Source organism: Apostichopus japonicus, chromosome 8 (genome assembly GCF_037975245.1).
Source record: "Apostichopus japonicus isolate 1M-3 chromosome 8, ASM3797524v1, whole genome shotgun sequence".
Taxonomy (NCBI): domain Eukaryota; kingdom Metazoa; phylum Echinodermata; class Holothuroidea; order Aspidochirotida; family Stichopodidae; genus Apostichopus; species Apostichopus japonicus.
Window position 1 is genome coordinate 38,173,610 of NC_092568.1, and position 14,953 is coordinate 38,188,562.

Below are 14,953 nucleotides of genomic sequence, written 5' to 3' on the forward strand. Positions count from 1 at the left end.
GATTGCAATGACAGGACACAACAATAGTGGTATATCATGGCAAGTCAATGTCTTCAACGGTGGTGGTGGTGGGGGGGGGGGGGGGTTTGGGAGGGGGAAAAACTTTTCATAACAATGACAGGATAAAACAATAGTGACAAAGAAATAAAGAAAGAAAGGGGTGCGGTTGTGGGTGAGGAAAAATGAAAAAGTCTACGGCACCTAGTATTCCCAGGCGGTCACCCATCCAAGTACTGACTAGGCTCGACGCTGCTTGACTTCGGTGATCGGACGAGAACCGGTATATTCAACGTGATATGGTCGTAGACATTAGAAAGATGAAATTTAAGCTTTTTATACCCGCCCGCCCCGAGACTTATTTTGCAAAGTTGAATATTCAACTCTAGACCACCTATATGGTTACTTATCCCATTAAACTAAACAATGTACATTGTGTTATATGACTTGAGAAGCTATATGGTAGCATATACGCCCGGATATGATTGCCCCGATGACTGACGCACGCACGCACACTCACCGTACTGAGAGTCTGAAGCTAGCTACGTTCGTCCGACTTGTGAACAAACCTCTTAACATAGTGTTCGTACGCTGCTCATGGGAAGCCTAAAGTGGTCTAAAATTGCCTCAATCGACCTAATTTCTGCATCACATTTACTTCCCTTTGTGTACTCCGACATCCAAGCCACAAAAAACGAGAGATTTTGTTTGAGAACATATCAAGAAAGATGTTCTCCTGTTTCTTTTCGGCACTTTTCCTGAGGGAGAACACTCGTGCAGCGTGCATGCATGCGGAATGATATATAGCCCTAATGATACACTTGTCTCGAATTAAAGGGAGCTGGAGAAAAACTTGTGATTGCAATGACAGGACACAACAATAGTGGTATATCATGGCAAGTCAATGTCTTCAACGGTGGTGGTGGTGGGGGGGGGGGGTTTGGGAGGGGGAAAAACTTTTCATAACAATGACAGGATAAAACAATAGTGACAAAGAAATAAAGAAAGAAAGGGGTGCGGTTGTGGGTGAGGAAAAATGAAAAAGTCTACGGCACCTAGTATTCCCAGGCGGTCACCCATCCAAGTACTGACTAGGCTCGACGCTGCTTGACTTCGGTGATCGGACGAGAACCGGTATATTCAACGTGATATGGTCGTAGACATTAGAAAGATGAAATTTAAGCTTTTTATACCCGCCCGCCCCGAGACTTATTTTGCAAAGTTGAATATTCAACTCTAGACCACCTATATGGTTACTTATCCCATTAAACTAAACAATGTACATTGTGTTATATGACTTGAGAAGCTATATGGTAGCATATACGCCCGGATATGATTGCCCCGATGACTGACGCACGCACGCACACTCACCGTACTGAGAGTCTGAAGCTAGCTACGTTCGTCCGACTTGTGAACAAACCTCTTAACATAGTGTTCGTACGCTGCTCATGGGAAGCCTAAAGTGGTCTAAAATTGCCTCAATCGACCTAATTTCTGCATCACATTTACTTCCCTTTGTGTACTCCGACATCCAAGCCACAAAAAACGAGAGATTTTGTTTGAGAACATATCAAGAAAGATGTTCTCCTGTTTCTTTTCGGCACTTTTCCTGAGGGAGAACACTCGTGCAGCGTGCATGCATGCGGAATGATATATAGCCCTAATGATACACTTGTCTCGAATTAAAGGGAGCTGGAGAAAAACTTGTGATTGCAATGACAGGACACAACAATAGTGGTATATCATGGCAAGTCAATGTCTTCAACGGTGGTGGTGGTGGGGGGGGGGGGGTTTGGGAGGGGGAAAAACTTTTCATAACAATGACAGGATAAAACAATAGTGACAAAGAAATAAAGAAAGAAAGGGGTGCGGTTGTGGGTGAGGAAAAATGAAAAAGTCTACGGCACCTAGTATTCCCAGGCGGTCACCCATCCAAGTACTGACTAGGCTCGACGCTGCTTGACTTCGGTGATCGGACGAGAACCGGTATATTCAACGTGATATGGTCGTAGACATTAGAAAGATGAAATTTAAGCTTTTTATACCCGCCCGCCCCGAGACTTATTTTGCAAAGTTGAATATTCAACTCTAGACCACCTATATGGTTACTTATCCCATTAAACTAAACAATGTACATTGTGTTATATGACTTGAGAAGCTATATGGTAGCATATACGCCCGGATATGATTGCCCCGATGACTGACGCACGCACGCACACTCACCGTACTGAGAGTCTGAAGCTAGCTACGTTCGTCCGACTTGTGAACAAACCTCTTAACATAGTGTTCGTACGCTGCTCATGGGAAGCCTAAAGTGGTCTAAAATTGCCTCAATCGACCTAATTTCTGCATCACATTTACTTCCCTTTGTGTACTCCGACATCCAAGCCACAAAAAACGAGAGATTTTGTTTGAGAACATATCAAGAAAGATGTTCTCCTGTTTCTTTTCGGCACTTTTCCTGAGGGAGAACACTCGTGCAGCGTGCATGCATGCGGAATGATATATAGCCCTAATGATACACTTGTCTCGAATTAAAGGGAGCTGGAGAAAAACTTGTGATTGCAATGACAGGACACAACAATAGTGGTATATCATGGCAAGTCAATGTCTTCAACGGTGGTGGTGGTGGGGGGGGGGGGGTTTGGGAGGGGGAAAAACTTTTCATAACAATGACAGGATAAAACAATAGTGACAAAGAAATAAAGAAAGAAAGGGGTGCGGTTGTGGGTGAGGAAAAATGAAAAAGTCTACGGCACCTAGTATTCCCAGGCGGTCACCCATCCAAGTACTGACTAGGCTCGACGCTGCTTGACTTCGGTGATCGGACGAGAACCGGTATATTCAACGTGATATGGTCGTAGACATTAGAAAGATGAAATTTAAGCTTTTTATACCCGCCCGCCCCGAGACTTATTTTGCAAAGTTGAATATTCAACTCTAGACCACCTATATGGTTACTTATCCCATTAAACTAAACAATGTACATTGTGTTATATGACTTGAGAAGCTATATGGTAGCATATACGCCCGGATATGATTGCCCCGATGACTGACGCACGCACGCACACTCACCGTACTGAGAGTCTGAAGCTAGCTACGTTCGTCCGACTTGTGAACAAACCTCTTAACATAGTGTTCGTACGCTGCTCATGGGAAGCCTAAAGTGGTCTAAAATTGCCTCAATCGACCTAATTTCTGCATCACATTTACTTCCCTTTGTGTACTCCGACATCCAAGCCACAAAAAACGAGAGATTTTGTTTGAGAACATATCAAGAAAGATGTTCTCCTGTTTCTTTTCGGCACTTTTCCTGAGGGAGAACACTCGTGCAGCGTGCATGCATGCGGAGCCCTAATGATACACTTGTCTCGAATTAAAGGGAGCTGGAGAAAAACTTGTGATTGCAATGACAGGACACAACAATAGTGGTATATCATGGCAAGTCAATGTCTTCAACGGTGGTGGTGGTGGGGGGGGGGGGGGGTTTGGGAGGGGGAAAAACTTTTCATAACAATGACAGGATAAAACAATAGTGACAAAGAAATAAAGAAAGAAAGGGGGTGCGGTTGTGGGTGAGGAAAAATGAAAAAGTCTACGGCACCTAGTATTCCCAGGCGGTCACCCATCCAAGTACTGACTAGGCTCGACGCTGCTTGACTTCGGTGATCGGACGAGAACCGGTATATTCAACGTGATATGGTCGTAGACATTAGACAAGATGAAATTTAAGCTTTTTATACCCGCCCCGCCCCGAGACTTATTTTGCAAAGTTGAATATTCAACTCTAGACCACCTATATGGTTACTTATCCCATTAACTAAACAATGTACATTGTGTTATATGACTTGAGAAGCTATATGGTAGCATATACGCCCGGATATGATTGCCCCGATGACTGACGCACGCACGCACACTCACCGTACTGAGAGTCTGAAGCTAGCTACGTTCGTCCGACTTGTGAACAAACCTCTTAACATAGTGTTCGTACGCTGCTCATGGGAAGCCTAAAGTGGTCTAAAATTGCCTCAATCGACCTAATTTCTGCATCACATTTACTTCCCTTTGTGTACTCCGACATCCAAGCCACAAAAAACGAGAGATTTTGTTTGAGAACATATCAAGAAAGATGTTCTCCTGTTTCTTTTCGGCACTTTTCCTGAGGGGAGAACACTCGTGCAGCGTGCATGCATGCGGAATGATATATAGCCCTAATGATACACTTGTCTCGAATTAAAGGGAGCTGGAGAAAAACTTGTGATTGCAATGACAGGACACAACAATAGTGGTATATCATGGCAAGTCAATGTCTTCAACGGTGGTGGTGGTGGGGGGGGGGGGTTTGGGAGGGGGAAAAACTTTTCATAACAATGACAGGATAAACAATAGTGACAAAGAAATAAAGAAAGAAAGGGGTGCGGTTGTGGGTGAGGAAAAATGAAAAAGTCTACGGCACCTAGTATTCCAGGCGGTCACCCATCCAAGTACTGACTAGGCTCGACGCTGCTTGACTTCGGTGATCGGACGAGAACCGGTATATTCAACGTGATATGGTCGTAGACATTAGAAAGATGAAATTTAAGCTTTTTATACCCGCCCCGCCCCGGAGACTTATTTTGCAAAGTTGAATATTCAACTCTAGACCACCTATATGGTTACTTATCCCATTAAACTAAACAATGTACATTGTGTTATATGACTTGAGAAGCTATATGGTAGCATATACGCCCGGATATGATTGCCCCGATGACTGACGCACGCACGCACACTCACCGTACTGAGAGTCTGAAGCTAGCTACGTTCGTCCGACTTGTGAACAAACCTCTTAACATAGTGTTCGTACGCTGCTCATGGGAAGCCTAAAGTGGTCTAAAATTGCCTCAATCGACCTAATTTCTGCATCACATTTACTTCCCTTTGTGTACTCCGACATCCAAGCCACAAAAAACGAGAGATTTTGTTTGAGAACATATCAAGAAAGATGTTCTCCTGTTTCTTTTCGGCACTTTTCCTGAGGGAGAACACTCGTGCAGCGTGCATGCATGCGGAATGATATATAGCCCTAATGATACACTTGTCTCGAATTAAAGGGAGCTGGAGAAAACTTGTGATTGCAATGACAGGACACAACAATAGTGGTATATCATGGCAAGTCAATGTCTTCAACGGTGGTGGTGGTGGGGGGGGGGGGTTTGGGAGGGGGGAAAAACTTTTCATAACAATGACAGGATAAAACAATAGTGACAAAGAAATAAAGAAAGAAAGGGGGTGCGGTTGTGGGTGAGGAAAAATGAAAAAGTCTACGGCACCTAGTATTCCCAGGCGGTCACCCATCCAAGTACTGACTAGGCTCGACGCTGCTTGACTTCGGTGATCGGACGAGAACCGGTATATTCAACGTGATATGGTCGTAGACATTAGAAAGATGAAATTTAAGCTTTTTATACCCGCCCGCCCGAGACTTATTTTGCAAGTTGAATATTCAACTCTAGACCACCTATATGGTTACTTATCCCATTAAACTAAACAATGTACATTGTGTTATATGACTTGAGGAAGCTATATGGTAGCATATACGCCCGGATATGATTGCCCCGATGACTGACGCACGCACGCACACTCACCGTACTGAGAGTCTGAAGCTAGCTACGTTCGTCCGACTTGTGAACAAACCTCTTAACATAGTGTTCGTACGCTGCTCATGGGAAGCCTAAAGTGGTCTAAAATTGCCTCAATCGACCTAATTTCTGCATCACATTTACTTCCCTTTGTGTACTCCGACATCCAAGCCACAAAAAACGAGAGATTTTGTTTGAGAACATATCAAGAAAGATGTCTCCTGTTTCTTTTCGGCACTTTTCCTGAGGGAGAACACTCGTGCAGCGTGCATGCATGCGGAATGATATATAGCCCTAATTGATACACTTGTCTCGAATTAAAGGGAGCTGGAGAAAAACTTGTGATTGCAATGACAGGACACAACAATAGTGGTATATCATGGCAAGTCAATGTCTTCAACGGTGGTGGTGGTGGGGGGGGGGGGGTTTGGGAGGGGGGAAAAACTTTTCATAACAATGACAGGATAAAACAATAGTGACAAAGAAATAAAGAAAGAAAGGGGTGCGGTTGTGGGTGAGGAAAAATGAAAAGTCTACGGCACCTAGTATTCCCAGGCGGTCACCCATCCAAGTACTGACTAGGCTCGACGCTGCTTGACTTCGGTGATCGGACGAGAACCGGTATATTCAACGTGATATGGGTCGTAGACATTAGAAAGATGAAATTTAAGCTTTTTATACCCGCCCGCCCCGAGACTTATTTTGCAAAGTTGAATATTCAACTCTAGACCACCTATATGGTTACTTATCCCATTAAACTAAACAATGTACATTGTGTTATATGACTTGAGAAGCTATATGGTAGCATATACGCCCGGATATGATTGCCCCGATGACTGACGCACGCACGCACACTCACCGTACTGAGAGTCTGAAGCTAGCTACGTTCGTCCGACTTGTGAACAAACCCTCTTAACATAGTGTTCGTACGCTGCTCATGGGAAGCCTAAAGTGGTCTAAAATTGCCTCAATCGACCTAATTTCTGCATCACATTTACTTCCCTTTGTGTACTCCGACATCCAAGCCACAAAAAACGAGAGATTTTGTTTGAGAACATATCAAGAAAGATGTTCTCCTGTTTCTTTTCGGCACTTTTTCCTGAGGGAGAACACTCGTGCAGCGTGCATGCATGCGGAATGATATATAGCCCTAATGATACACTTGTCTCGAATTAAAGGGAGCTGGAGAAAAACTTGTGATTGCAATGACAGGACACAACAATAGTGGTATATCATGGCAAGTCAATGTCTTCAACGGTGGTGGTGGTGGGGGGGGGGGGGTTTGGGAGGGGGAAAAACTTTTCATAACAATGACAGGATAAAACAATAGTGACAAAGAAATAAAGAAAGAAAGGGGTGCGGTTGTGGGTGAGGAAAAATGAAAAAGTCTACGGCACCTAGTATTCCCAGGCGGTCACCCATCCAAGTACTGACTAGGCTCGACGCTGCTTGACTTCGGTGATCGGACGAGAACCGGTATATTCAACGTGATATGGTCGTAGACATTAGAAAGATGAAATTTAAGCTTTTTATACCCGCCCGCCCCGAGACTTATTTTGCAAAGTTGAATATTCAACTCTAGACCACCTATATGGTTACTTATCCCATTAAACTAAACAATGTACATTGTGTTATATGACTTGAGAAGCTATATGGTAGCATATACGCCCGGATATGATTGCCCCGATGACTGACGCACGCACGCACACTCACCGTACTGAGAGTCTGAAGCTAGCTACGTTCGTCCGACTTGTGAACAAACCTCTTAACATAGTGTTCGTACGCTGCTCATGGGAAGCCTAAAGTGGTCTAAAATTGCCTCAATCGACCTAATTTCTGCATCACATTTACTTCCCTTTGTGTACTCCGACATCCAAGCCACAAAAAACGAGAGATTTTGTTTGAGAACATATCAAGAAGATGTTCTCCTGTTTCTTTTCGGCACTTTTCCTGAGGGAGAACACTCGTGCAGCGTGCATGCATGCGGAATGATATATAGCCCTAATGATACACTTGTCTCGAATTAAAGGGAGCTGGAGAAAAACTTGTGATTGCAATGACAGGACACAACAATAGTGGTATATCATGGCAAGTCAATGTCTTCAACGGTGGTGGTGGTGGGGGGGGGGGGGGTTTGGGAGGGGGAAAAACTTTCATAACAATGACAGGATAAAACAATAGTGACAAAGAAATAAAGAAAGAAAGGGGGTGCGGTTGTGGGTGAGGAAAAATGAAAAAGTCTACGGCACCTAGTATTCCCAGGCGGTCACCCATCCAAGTACTGACTAGGCTCGACGCTGCTTGACTTCGGTGATCGGACGAGAACCGGTATATTCAACGTGATATGGTCGTAGACATTAGAAAGATGAAATTTAAGCTTTTTATACCCGCCCGCCCCGAGACTTATTTTGCAAAGTTGAATATTCAACTCTAGACCACCTATATGGTTACTTATCCCATTAAACTAAACAATGTACATTGTGTTATATGACTTGAGAAGCTATATGGTAGCATATACGCCCGGATATGATTGCCCCGATGACTGACGCACGCACGCACACTCACCGTACTGAGAGTCTGAAGCTAGCTACGTTCGTCCGACTTGTGAACAAACCTCTTAACATAGTGTTCGTACGCTGCTCATGGGAAGCCTAAAGTGGTCTAAAATTGCCTCAATCGACCTAATTTCTGCATCACATTTACTTCCCTTTGTGTACTCCGACATCCAAGCCACAAAAAACGAGAGATTTTGTTTGAGAACATATCAAGAAAGATGTTCTCCTGTTTCTTTTCGGCACTTTTCCTGAGGGAGAACACTCGTGCAGCGTGCATGCATGCGGAATGATATATAGCCCTAATGATACACTTGTCTCGAATTAAAGGGAGCTGGAGGAAAAACTTGTGATTGCAATGACAGGACACAACAATAGTGGTATATCATGGCAAGTCAATGTCTTCAACGGTGGTGGTGGTGGGGGGGGGGGGGGGGGTTTGGGAGGGGGGAAAAACTTTTCATAACAATGACAGGATAAAACAATAGTGACAAGAAATAAAGAAAGAAAGGGGTGCGGTTGTGGGTGAGGAAAAATGAAAAAGTCTACGGCACCTAGTATTCCCAGGCGGTCACCCATCCAAGTACTGACTAGGCTCGACGCTGCTTGACTTCGGTGATCGGACGAGAACCGGTATATTCAACGTGATATGGTCGTAGACATTAGAAAGATGAAATTTAAGCTTTTTATACCCGCCCGCCCCGAGACTTATTTTGCAAAGTTGAATATTCAACTCTAGACCACCTATATGGTTACTTATCCCATTAAACTAAACAATGTACATTGTGTTATATGACTTGAGAAGCTATATGGTAGCATATACGCCCGGATATGATTGCCCCGATGACTGACGCACGCACGCACACTCACCGTACTGAGAGTCTGAAGCTAGCTACGTTCGTCCGACTTGTGAACAAACCTCTTAACATAGTGTTCGTACGCTGCTCATGGGAAGCCTAAAGTGGTCTAAAATTGCCTCAATCGACCTAATTTCTGCATCACATTTACTTCCCTTTGTGTACTCCGACATCCAAGCCACAAAAAACGAGAGATTTTGTTTGAGAACATATCAAGAAAGATGTTCTCCTGTTTCTTTTCGGCACTTTTCCTGAGGGGAGAACACTCGTGCAGCGTGCATGCATGCGGAATGATATATAGCCCTAATGATACACTTGTCTCGAATTAAAGGGAGCTGGAGAAAAACTTGTGATTGCAATGACAGGACACAACAATAGTGGTATATCATGGCAAGTCAATGTCTTCAACGGTGGTGGTGGTGGGGGGGGGGGGGGGGGTTTGGGAGGGGGGAAAAACTTTTCATAACAATGACAGGATAAAACAATAGTGACAAAGAAATAAAGAAAGAAAGGGGTGCGGTTGTGGGTGAGGAAAAATGAAAAAGTCTACGGCACCTAGTATTCCCAGGCGGTCACCCATCCAAGTACTGACTAGGCTCGACGCTGCTTGACTTCGGTGATCGGACGAGAACCGGTATATTCAACGTGATATGGTCGTAGACATTAGAAAGATGAAATTTAAGCTTTTTATACCCGCCCGCCCCGAGACTTATTTTGCAAAGTTGAATATTCAACTCTAGACCACCTATATGGTTACTTATCCCATTAAACTAAACAATGTACATTGTGTTATATGACTTGAGAAGCTATATGGTAGCATATACGCCCGGATATGATTGCCCCGATGACTGACGCACGCACGCACACTCACCGTACTGAGAGTCTGAAGCTAGCTACGTTCGTCCGACTTGTGAACAAACCTCTTAACATAGTGTTCGTACGCTGCTCATGGGAAGCCTAAAGTGGTCTAAAATTGCCTCAATCGACCTAATTTCTGCATCACATTTACTTCCCTTTGTGTACTCCGACATCCAAGCCACAAAAAACGAGAGATTTTGTTTGAGAACATATCAAGAAAGATGTTCTCCTGTTTCTTTTCGGCACTTTTCCTGAGGGAGAACACTCGTGCAGCGTGCATGCATGCGGAATGATATATAGCCCTAATGATACACTTGTCTCGAATTAAAGGGAGCTGGAGAAAAACTTGTGATTGCAATGACAGGACACAACAATAGTGGTATATCATGGCAAGTCAATGTCTTCAACGGTGGTGGTGGTGGGGGGGGGGGGGGTTTGGGAGGGGGAAAAACTTTTCATAACAATGACAGGATAAAACAATAGTGACAAAGAAATAAAGAAAGAAAGGGGTGCGGTTGTGGGTGAGGAAAAATGAAAAAGTCTACGGCACCTAGTATTCCCAGGCGGTCACCCATCCAAGTACTGACTAGGCTCGACGCTGCTTGACTTCGGTGATCGGACGAGAACCGGTATATTCAACGTGATATGGTCGTAGACATTAGAAAGATGAAATTTAAGCTTTTTATACCCGCCCGCCCCGAGACTTATTTTGCAAAGTTGAATATTCAACTCTAGACCACCTATATGGTTACTTATCCCATTAAACTAAACAATGTACATTGTGTTATATGACTTGAGAAGCTATATGGTAGCATATACGCCCGGATATGATTGCCCCGATGACTGACGCACGCACGCACACTCACCGTACTGAGAGTCTGAAGCTAGCTACGTTCGTCCGACTTGTGAACAAACCTCTTAACATAGTGTTCGTACGCTGCTCATGGGAAGCCTAAAGTGGTCTAAAATTGCCTCAATCGACCTAATTTCTGCATCACATTTACTTCCCTTTGTGTACTCCGACATCCAAGCCACAAAAAACGAGAGATTTTGTTTGAGAACATATCAAGAAAGATGTTCTCCTGTTTCTTTTCGGCACTTTTCCTGAGGGAGAACACTCGTGCAGCGTGCATGCATGCGGAATGATATATAGCCCTAATGATACACTTGTCTCGAATTAAAGGGAGCTGGAGAAAAACTTGTGATTGCAATGACAGGACACAACAATAGTGGTATATCATGGCAAGTCAATGTCTTCAACGGTGGTGGTGGTGGGGGGGGGGGGGGTTTGGGAGGGGGAAAAACTTTTCATAACAATGACAGGATAAAACAATAGTGACAAAGAAATAAAGAAAGAAAGGGGTGCGGTTGTGGGTGAGGAAAAATGAAAAAGTCTACGGCACCTAGTATTCCCAGGCGGTCACCCATCCAAGTACTGACTAGGCTCGACGCTGCTTGACTTCGGTGATCGGACGAGAACCGGTATATTCAACGTGATATGGTCGTAGACATTAGAAAGATGAAATTTAAGCTTTTTATACCCGCCCGCCCCGAGACTTATTTTGCAAAGTTGAATATTCAACTCTAGACCACCTATATGGTTACTTATCCCATTAAACTAAACAATGTACATTGTGTTATATGACTTGAGAAGCTATATGGTAGCATATACGCCCGGATATGATTGCCCCGATGACTGACGCACGCACGCACACTCACCGTACTGAGAGTCTGAAGCTAGCTACGTTCGTCCGACTTGTGAACAAACCTCTTAACATAGTGTTCGTACGCTGCTCATGGGAAGCCTAAAGTGGTCTAAAATTGCCTCAATCGACCTAATTTCTGCATCACATTTACTTCCCTTTGTGTACTCCGACATCCAAGCCACAAAAAACGAGAGATTTTGTTTGAGAACATATCAAGAAAGATGTTCTCCTGTTTCTTTTCGGCACTTTTCCTGAGGGAGAACACTCGTGCAGCGTGCATGCATGCGGAATGATATATAGCCCTAATGATACACTTGTCTCGAATTAAAGGGAGCTGGAGAAAAACTTGTGATTGCAATGACAGGACACAACAATAGTGGTATATCATGGCAAGTCAATGTCTTCAACGGTGGTGGTGGTGGGGGGGGGGGGGTTTGGGAGGGGGAAAAACTTTTCATAACAATGACAGGATAAAACAATAGTGACAAAGAAATAAAGAAAGAAAGGGGTGCGGTTGTGGGTGAGGAAAAATGAAAAAGTCTACGGCACCTAGTATTCCCAGGCGGTCACCCATCAGTACTGACTAGGCTCGACGCTGCTTGACTTCGGTGATCGGACGAGAACCGGTATATTCAACGTGATATGGTCGTAGACATTAGAAAGATGAAATTTAAGCTTTTTATACCCGCCCGCCCCGAGACTTATTTTGCAAAGTTGAATATTCAACTCTAGACCACCTATATGGTTACTTATCCCATTAAACTAAACAATGTACATTGTGTTATATGACTTGAGAAGCTATATGGTAGCATATACGCCCGGATATGATTGCCCCGATGACTGACGCACGCACGCACACTCACCGTACTGAGAGTCTGAAGCTAGCTACGTTCGTCCGACTTGTGAACAAACCTCTTAACATAGTGTTCGTACGCTGCTCATGGGAAGCCTAAAGTGGTCTAAAATTGCCTCAATCGACCTAATTTCTGCATCACATTTACTTCCCTTTGTGTACTCCGACATCCAAGCCACAAAAAACGAGAGATTTTGTTTGAGAACATATCAAGAAAGATGTTCTCCTGTTTCTTTTCGGCACTTTTCCTGAGGGAGAACACTCGTGCAGCGTGCATGCATGCGGAATGATATATAGCCCTAATGATACACTTGTCTCGAATTAAAGGGAGCTGGAGAAAAACTTGTGATTGCAATGACAGGACACAACAATAGTGGTATATCATGGCAAGTCAATGTCTTCAACGGTGGTGGTGGTGGGGGGGGGGGGGTTTGGGAGGGGGAAAAACTTTTCATAACAATGACAGGATAAAACAATAGTGACAAAGAAATAAAGAAAGAAAGGGGTGCGGTTGTGGGTGAGGAAAAATGAAAAAGTCTACGGCACCTAGTATTCCCAGGCGGTCACCCATCCAAGTACTGACTAGGCTCGACGCTGCTTGACTTCGGTGATCGGACGAGAACCGGTATATTCAACGTGATATGGTCGTAGACATTAGAAAGATGAAATTTAAGCTTTTTATACCCGCCCGCCCCGAGACTTATTTTGCAAAGTTGAATATTCAACTCTAGACCACCTATATGGTTACTTATCCCATTAAACTAAACAATGTACATTGTGTTATATGACTTGAGAAGCTATATGGTAGCATATACGCCCGGATATGATTGCCCCGATGACTGACGCACGCACGCACACTCACCGTACTGAGAGTCTGAAGCTAGCTACGTTCGTCCGACTTGTGAACAAACCTCTTAACATAGTGTTCGTACGCTGCTCATGGGAAGCCTAAAGTGGTCTAAAAATTGCCTCAATCGACCTAATTTCTGCATCACATTTACTTCCCTTTGTGTACTCCGACATCCAAGCCACAAAAAACGAGAGATTTTGTTTGAGAACATATCAAGAAAGATGTTCTCCTGTTTCTTTTCGGCACTTTTCCTGAGGGAGAACACTCGTGCAGCGTGCATGCATGCGGAATGATATATAGCCCTAATGATACACTTGTCTCGAATTAAAGGGAGCTGGAGAAAAACTTGTGATTGCAATGACAGGACACAACAATAGTGGTATATCATGGCAAGTCAATGTCTTCAACGGTGGTGGTGGTGGGGGGGGGGGGTTTGGGAGGGGGAAAAACTTTTCATAACAATGACAGGATAAAACAATAGTGACAAAGAAATAAAGAAAGAAAGGGGTGCGGTTGTGGGTGAGGAAAAATGAAAAAGTCTACGGCACCTAGTATTCCCAGGCGGTCACCCATCCAAGTACTGACTAGGCTCGACGCTGCTTGACTTCGGTGATCGGACGAGAACCGGTATATTCAACGTGATATGGTCGTAGACATTAGAAAGATGAAATTTAAGCTTTTTATACCCGCCCGCCCCGAGACTTATTTTGCAAAGTTGAATATTCAACTCTAGACCACCTATATGGTTACTTATCCCATTAAACTAAACAATGTACATTGTGTTATATGACTTGAGAAGCTATATGGTAGCATATACGCCCGGATATGATTGCCCCGATGACTGACGCACGCACGCACACTCACCGTACTGAGAGTCTGAAGCTAGCTACGTTCGTCCGACTTGTGAACAAACCTCTTAACATAGTGTTCGTACGCTGCTCATGGGAAGCCTAAAGTGGTCTAAAATTGCCTCAATCGACCTAATTTCTGCATCACATTTACTTCCCTTTGTGTACTCCGACATCCAAGCCACAAAAAACGAGAGATTTTGTTTGAGAACATATCAAGAAAGATGTTCTCCTGTTTCTTTTCGGCACTTTTCCTGAGGGAGAACACTCGTGCAGCGTGCATGCATGCGGAATGATATATAGCCCTAATGATACACTTGTCTCGAATTAAAGGGAGCTGGAGAAAAACTTGTGATTGCAATGACAGGACACAACAATAGTGGTATATCATGGCAAGTCAATGTCTTCAACGGTGGTGGTGGTGGGGGGGGGGGGGGGTTTGGGAGGGGGAAAAACTTTTCATAACAATGACAGGATAAAACAATAGTGACAAAGAAATAAAGAAAGAAAGGGGTGCGGTTGTGGGTGAGGAAAAATGAAAAAGTCTACGGCACCTAGTATTCCCAGGCGGTCACCCATCCAAGTACTGACTAGGCTCGACGCTGCTTGACTTCGGTGATCGGACGAGAACCGGTATATTCAACGTGATATGGTCGTAGACATTAGAAAGATGAAATTTAAGCTTTTTATACCCGCCCGCCCCGAGACTTATTTTGCAAAGTTGAATATTCAACTCTAGACCACCTATATGGTTACTTATCCCATTAAACTAAACAATGTACATTGTGTTATATGACTTGAGAAGCTATATGGT

The 14,953-nt window shown here is 44.0% G+C and overlaps 18 non-coding genes across 18 annotated transcripts; all 18 read right to left on the reverse strand.

The window, feature by feature from the left end:
• Positions 1-189: 189 nt before the first annotated feature.
• LOC139972274 (5S ribosomal RNA) lies at positions 190-308 on the reverse strand. Its single transcript, XR_011794708.1, has one exon. It is a non-coding gene; the product is annotated as a 5S ribosomal RNA (ribosomal RNA).
• A 732-nt stretch (positions 309-1,040) lies between these two features.
• Positions 1,041-1,159, reverse strand: LOC139972275 (5S ribosomal RNA). Its single transcript, XR_011794709.1, has one exon. It is a non-coding gene; the product is annotated as a 5S ribosomal RNA (ribosomal RNA).
• Positions 1,160-1,892: 733 nt separating this feature from the next.
• Positions 1,893-2,011, reverse strand: LOC139972276 (5S ribosomal RNA). The gene has a single exon (XR_011794710.1). It is a non-coding gene; the product is annotated as a 5S ribosomal RNA (ribosomal RNA).
• Positions 2,012-2,744: 733 nt separating this feature from the next.
• Positions 2,745-2,863, reverse strand: LOC139972277 (5S ribosomal RNA). Its single transcript, XR_011794711.1, has one exon. It is a non-coding gene; the product is annotated as a 5S ribosomal RNA (ribosomal RNA).
• Positions 2,864-3,589: 726 nt separating this feature from the next.
• Positions 3,590-3,708, reverse strand: LOC139972279 (5S ribosomal RNA). The gene has a single exon (XR_011794712.1). It is a non-coding gene; the product is annotated as a 5S ribosomal RNA (ribosomal RNA).
• A 733-nt stretch (positions 3,709-4,441) lies between these two features.
• LOC139972662 (5S ribosomal RNA) lies at positions 4,442-4,559 on the reverse strand. The gene has a single exon (XR_011795070.1). It is a non-coding gene; the product is annotated as a 5S ribosomal RNA (ribosomal RNA).
• A 735-nt stretch (positions 4,560-5,294) lies between these two features.
• Positions 5,295-5,413, reverse strand: LOC139972280 (5S ribosomal RNA). Its single transcript, XR_011794713.1, has one exon. It is a non-coding gene; the product is annotated as a 5S ribosomal RNA (ribosomal RNA).
• Positions 5,414-6,145: 732 nt separating this feature from the next.
• LOC139972653 (5S ribosomal RNA) lies at positions 6,146-6,265 on the reverse strand. The gene has a single exon (XR_011795061.1). It is a non-coding gene; the product is annotated as a 5S ribosomal RNA (ribosomal RNA).
• A 735-nt stretch (positions 6,266-7,000) lies between these two features.
• LOC139972282 (5S ribosomal RNA) lies at positions 7,001-7,119 on the reverse strand. Its single transcript, XR_011794715.1, has one exon. It is a non-coding gene; the product is annotated as a 5S ribosomal RNA (ribosomal RNA).
• Positions 7,120-7,852: 733 nt separating this feature from the next.
• Positions 7,853-7,971, reverse strand: LOC139972283 (5S ribosomal RNA). The gene has a single exon (XR_011794716.1). It is a non-coding gene; the product is annotated as a 5S ribosomal RNA (ribosomal RNA).
• Positions 7,972-8,709: 738 nt separating this feature from the next.
• LOC139972284 (5S ribosomal RNA) lies at positions 8,710-8,828 on the reverse strand. Its single transcript, XR_011794717.1, has one exon. It is a non-coding gene; the product is annotated as a 5S ribosomal RNA (ribosomal RNA).
• Positions 8,829-9,567: 739 nt separating this feature from the next.
• On the reverse strand, positions 9,568-9,686 carry LOC139972285 (5S ribosomal RNA). Its single transcript, XR_011794718.1, has one exon. It is a non-coding gene; the product is annotated as a 5S ribosomal RNA (ribosomal RNA).
• A 734-nt stretch (positions 9,687-10,420) lies between these two features.
• On the reverse strand, positions 10,421-10,539 carry LOC139972286 (5S ribosomal RNA). The gene has a single exon (XR_011794719.1). It is a non-coding gene; the product is annotated as a 5S ribosomal RNA (ribosomal RNA).
• Positions 10,540-11,273: 734 nt separating this feature from the next.
• On the reverse strand, positions 11,274-11,392 carry LOC139972287 (5S ribosomal RNA). The gene has a single exon (XR_011794720.1). It is a non-coding gene; the product is annotated as a 5S ribosomal RNA (ribosomal RNA).
• Positions 11,393-12,125: 733 nt separating this feature from the next.
• On the reverse strand, positions 12,126-12,242 carry LOC139972660 (5S ribosomal RNA). Its single transcript, XR_011795069.1, has one exon. It is a non-coding gene; the product is annotated as a 5S ribosomal RNA (ribosomal RNA).
• Positions 12,243-12,975: 733 nt separating this feature from the next.
• On the reverse strand, positions 12,976-13,094 carry LOC139972288 (5S ribosomal RNA). The gene has a single exon (XR_011794721.1). It is a non-coding gene; the product is annotated as a 5S ribosomal RNA (ribosomal RNA).
• Positions 13,095-13,827: 733 nt separating this feature from the next.
• Positions 13,828-13,946, reverse strand: LOC139972289 (5S ribosomal RNA). The gene has a single exon (XR_011794722.1). It is a non-coding gene; the product is annotated as a 5S ribosomal RNA (ribosomal RNA).
• A 735-nt stretch (positions 13,947-14,681) lies between these two features.
• LOC139972290 (5S ribosomal RNA) lies at positions 14,682-14,800 on the reverse strand. Its single transcript, XR_011794723.1, has one exon. It is a non-coding gene; the product is annotated as a 5S ribosomal RNA (ribosomal RNA).
• Between the last annotated feature and the right edge of the window lie 153 nt (positions 14,801-14,953).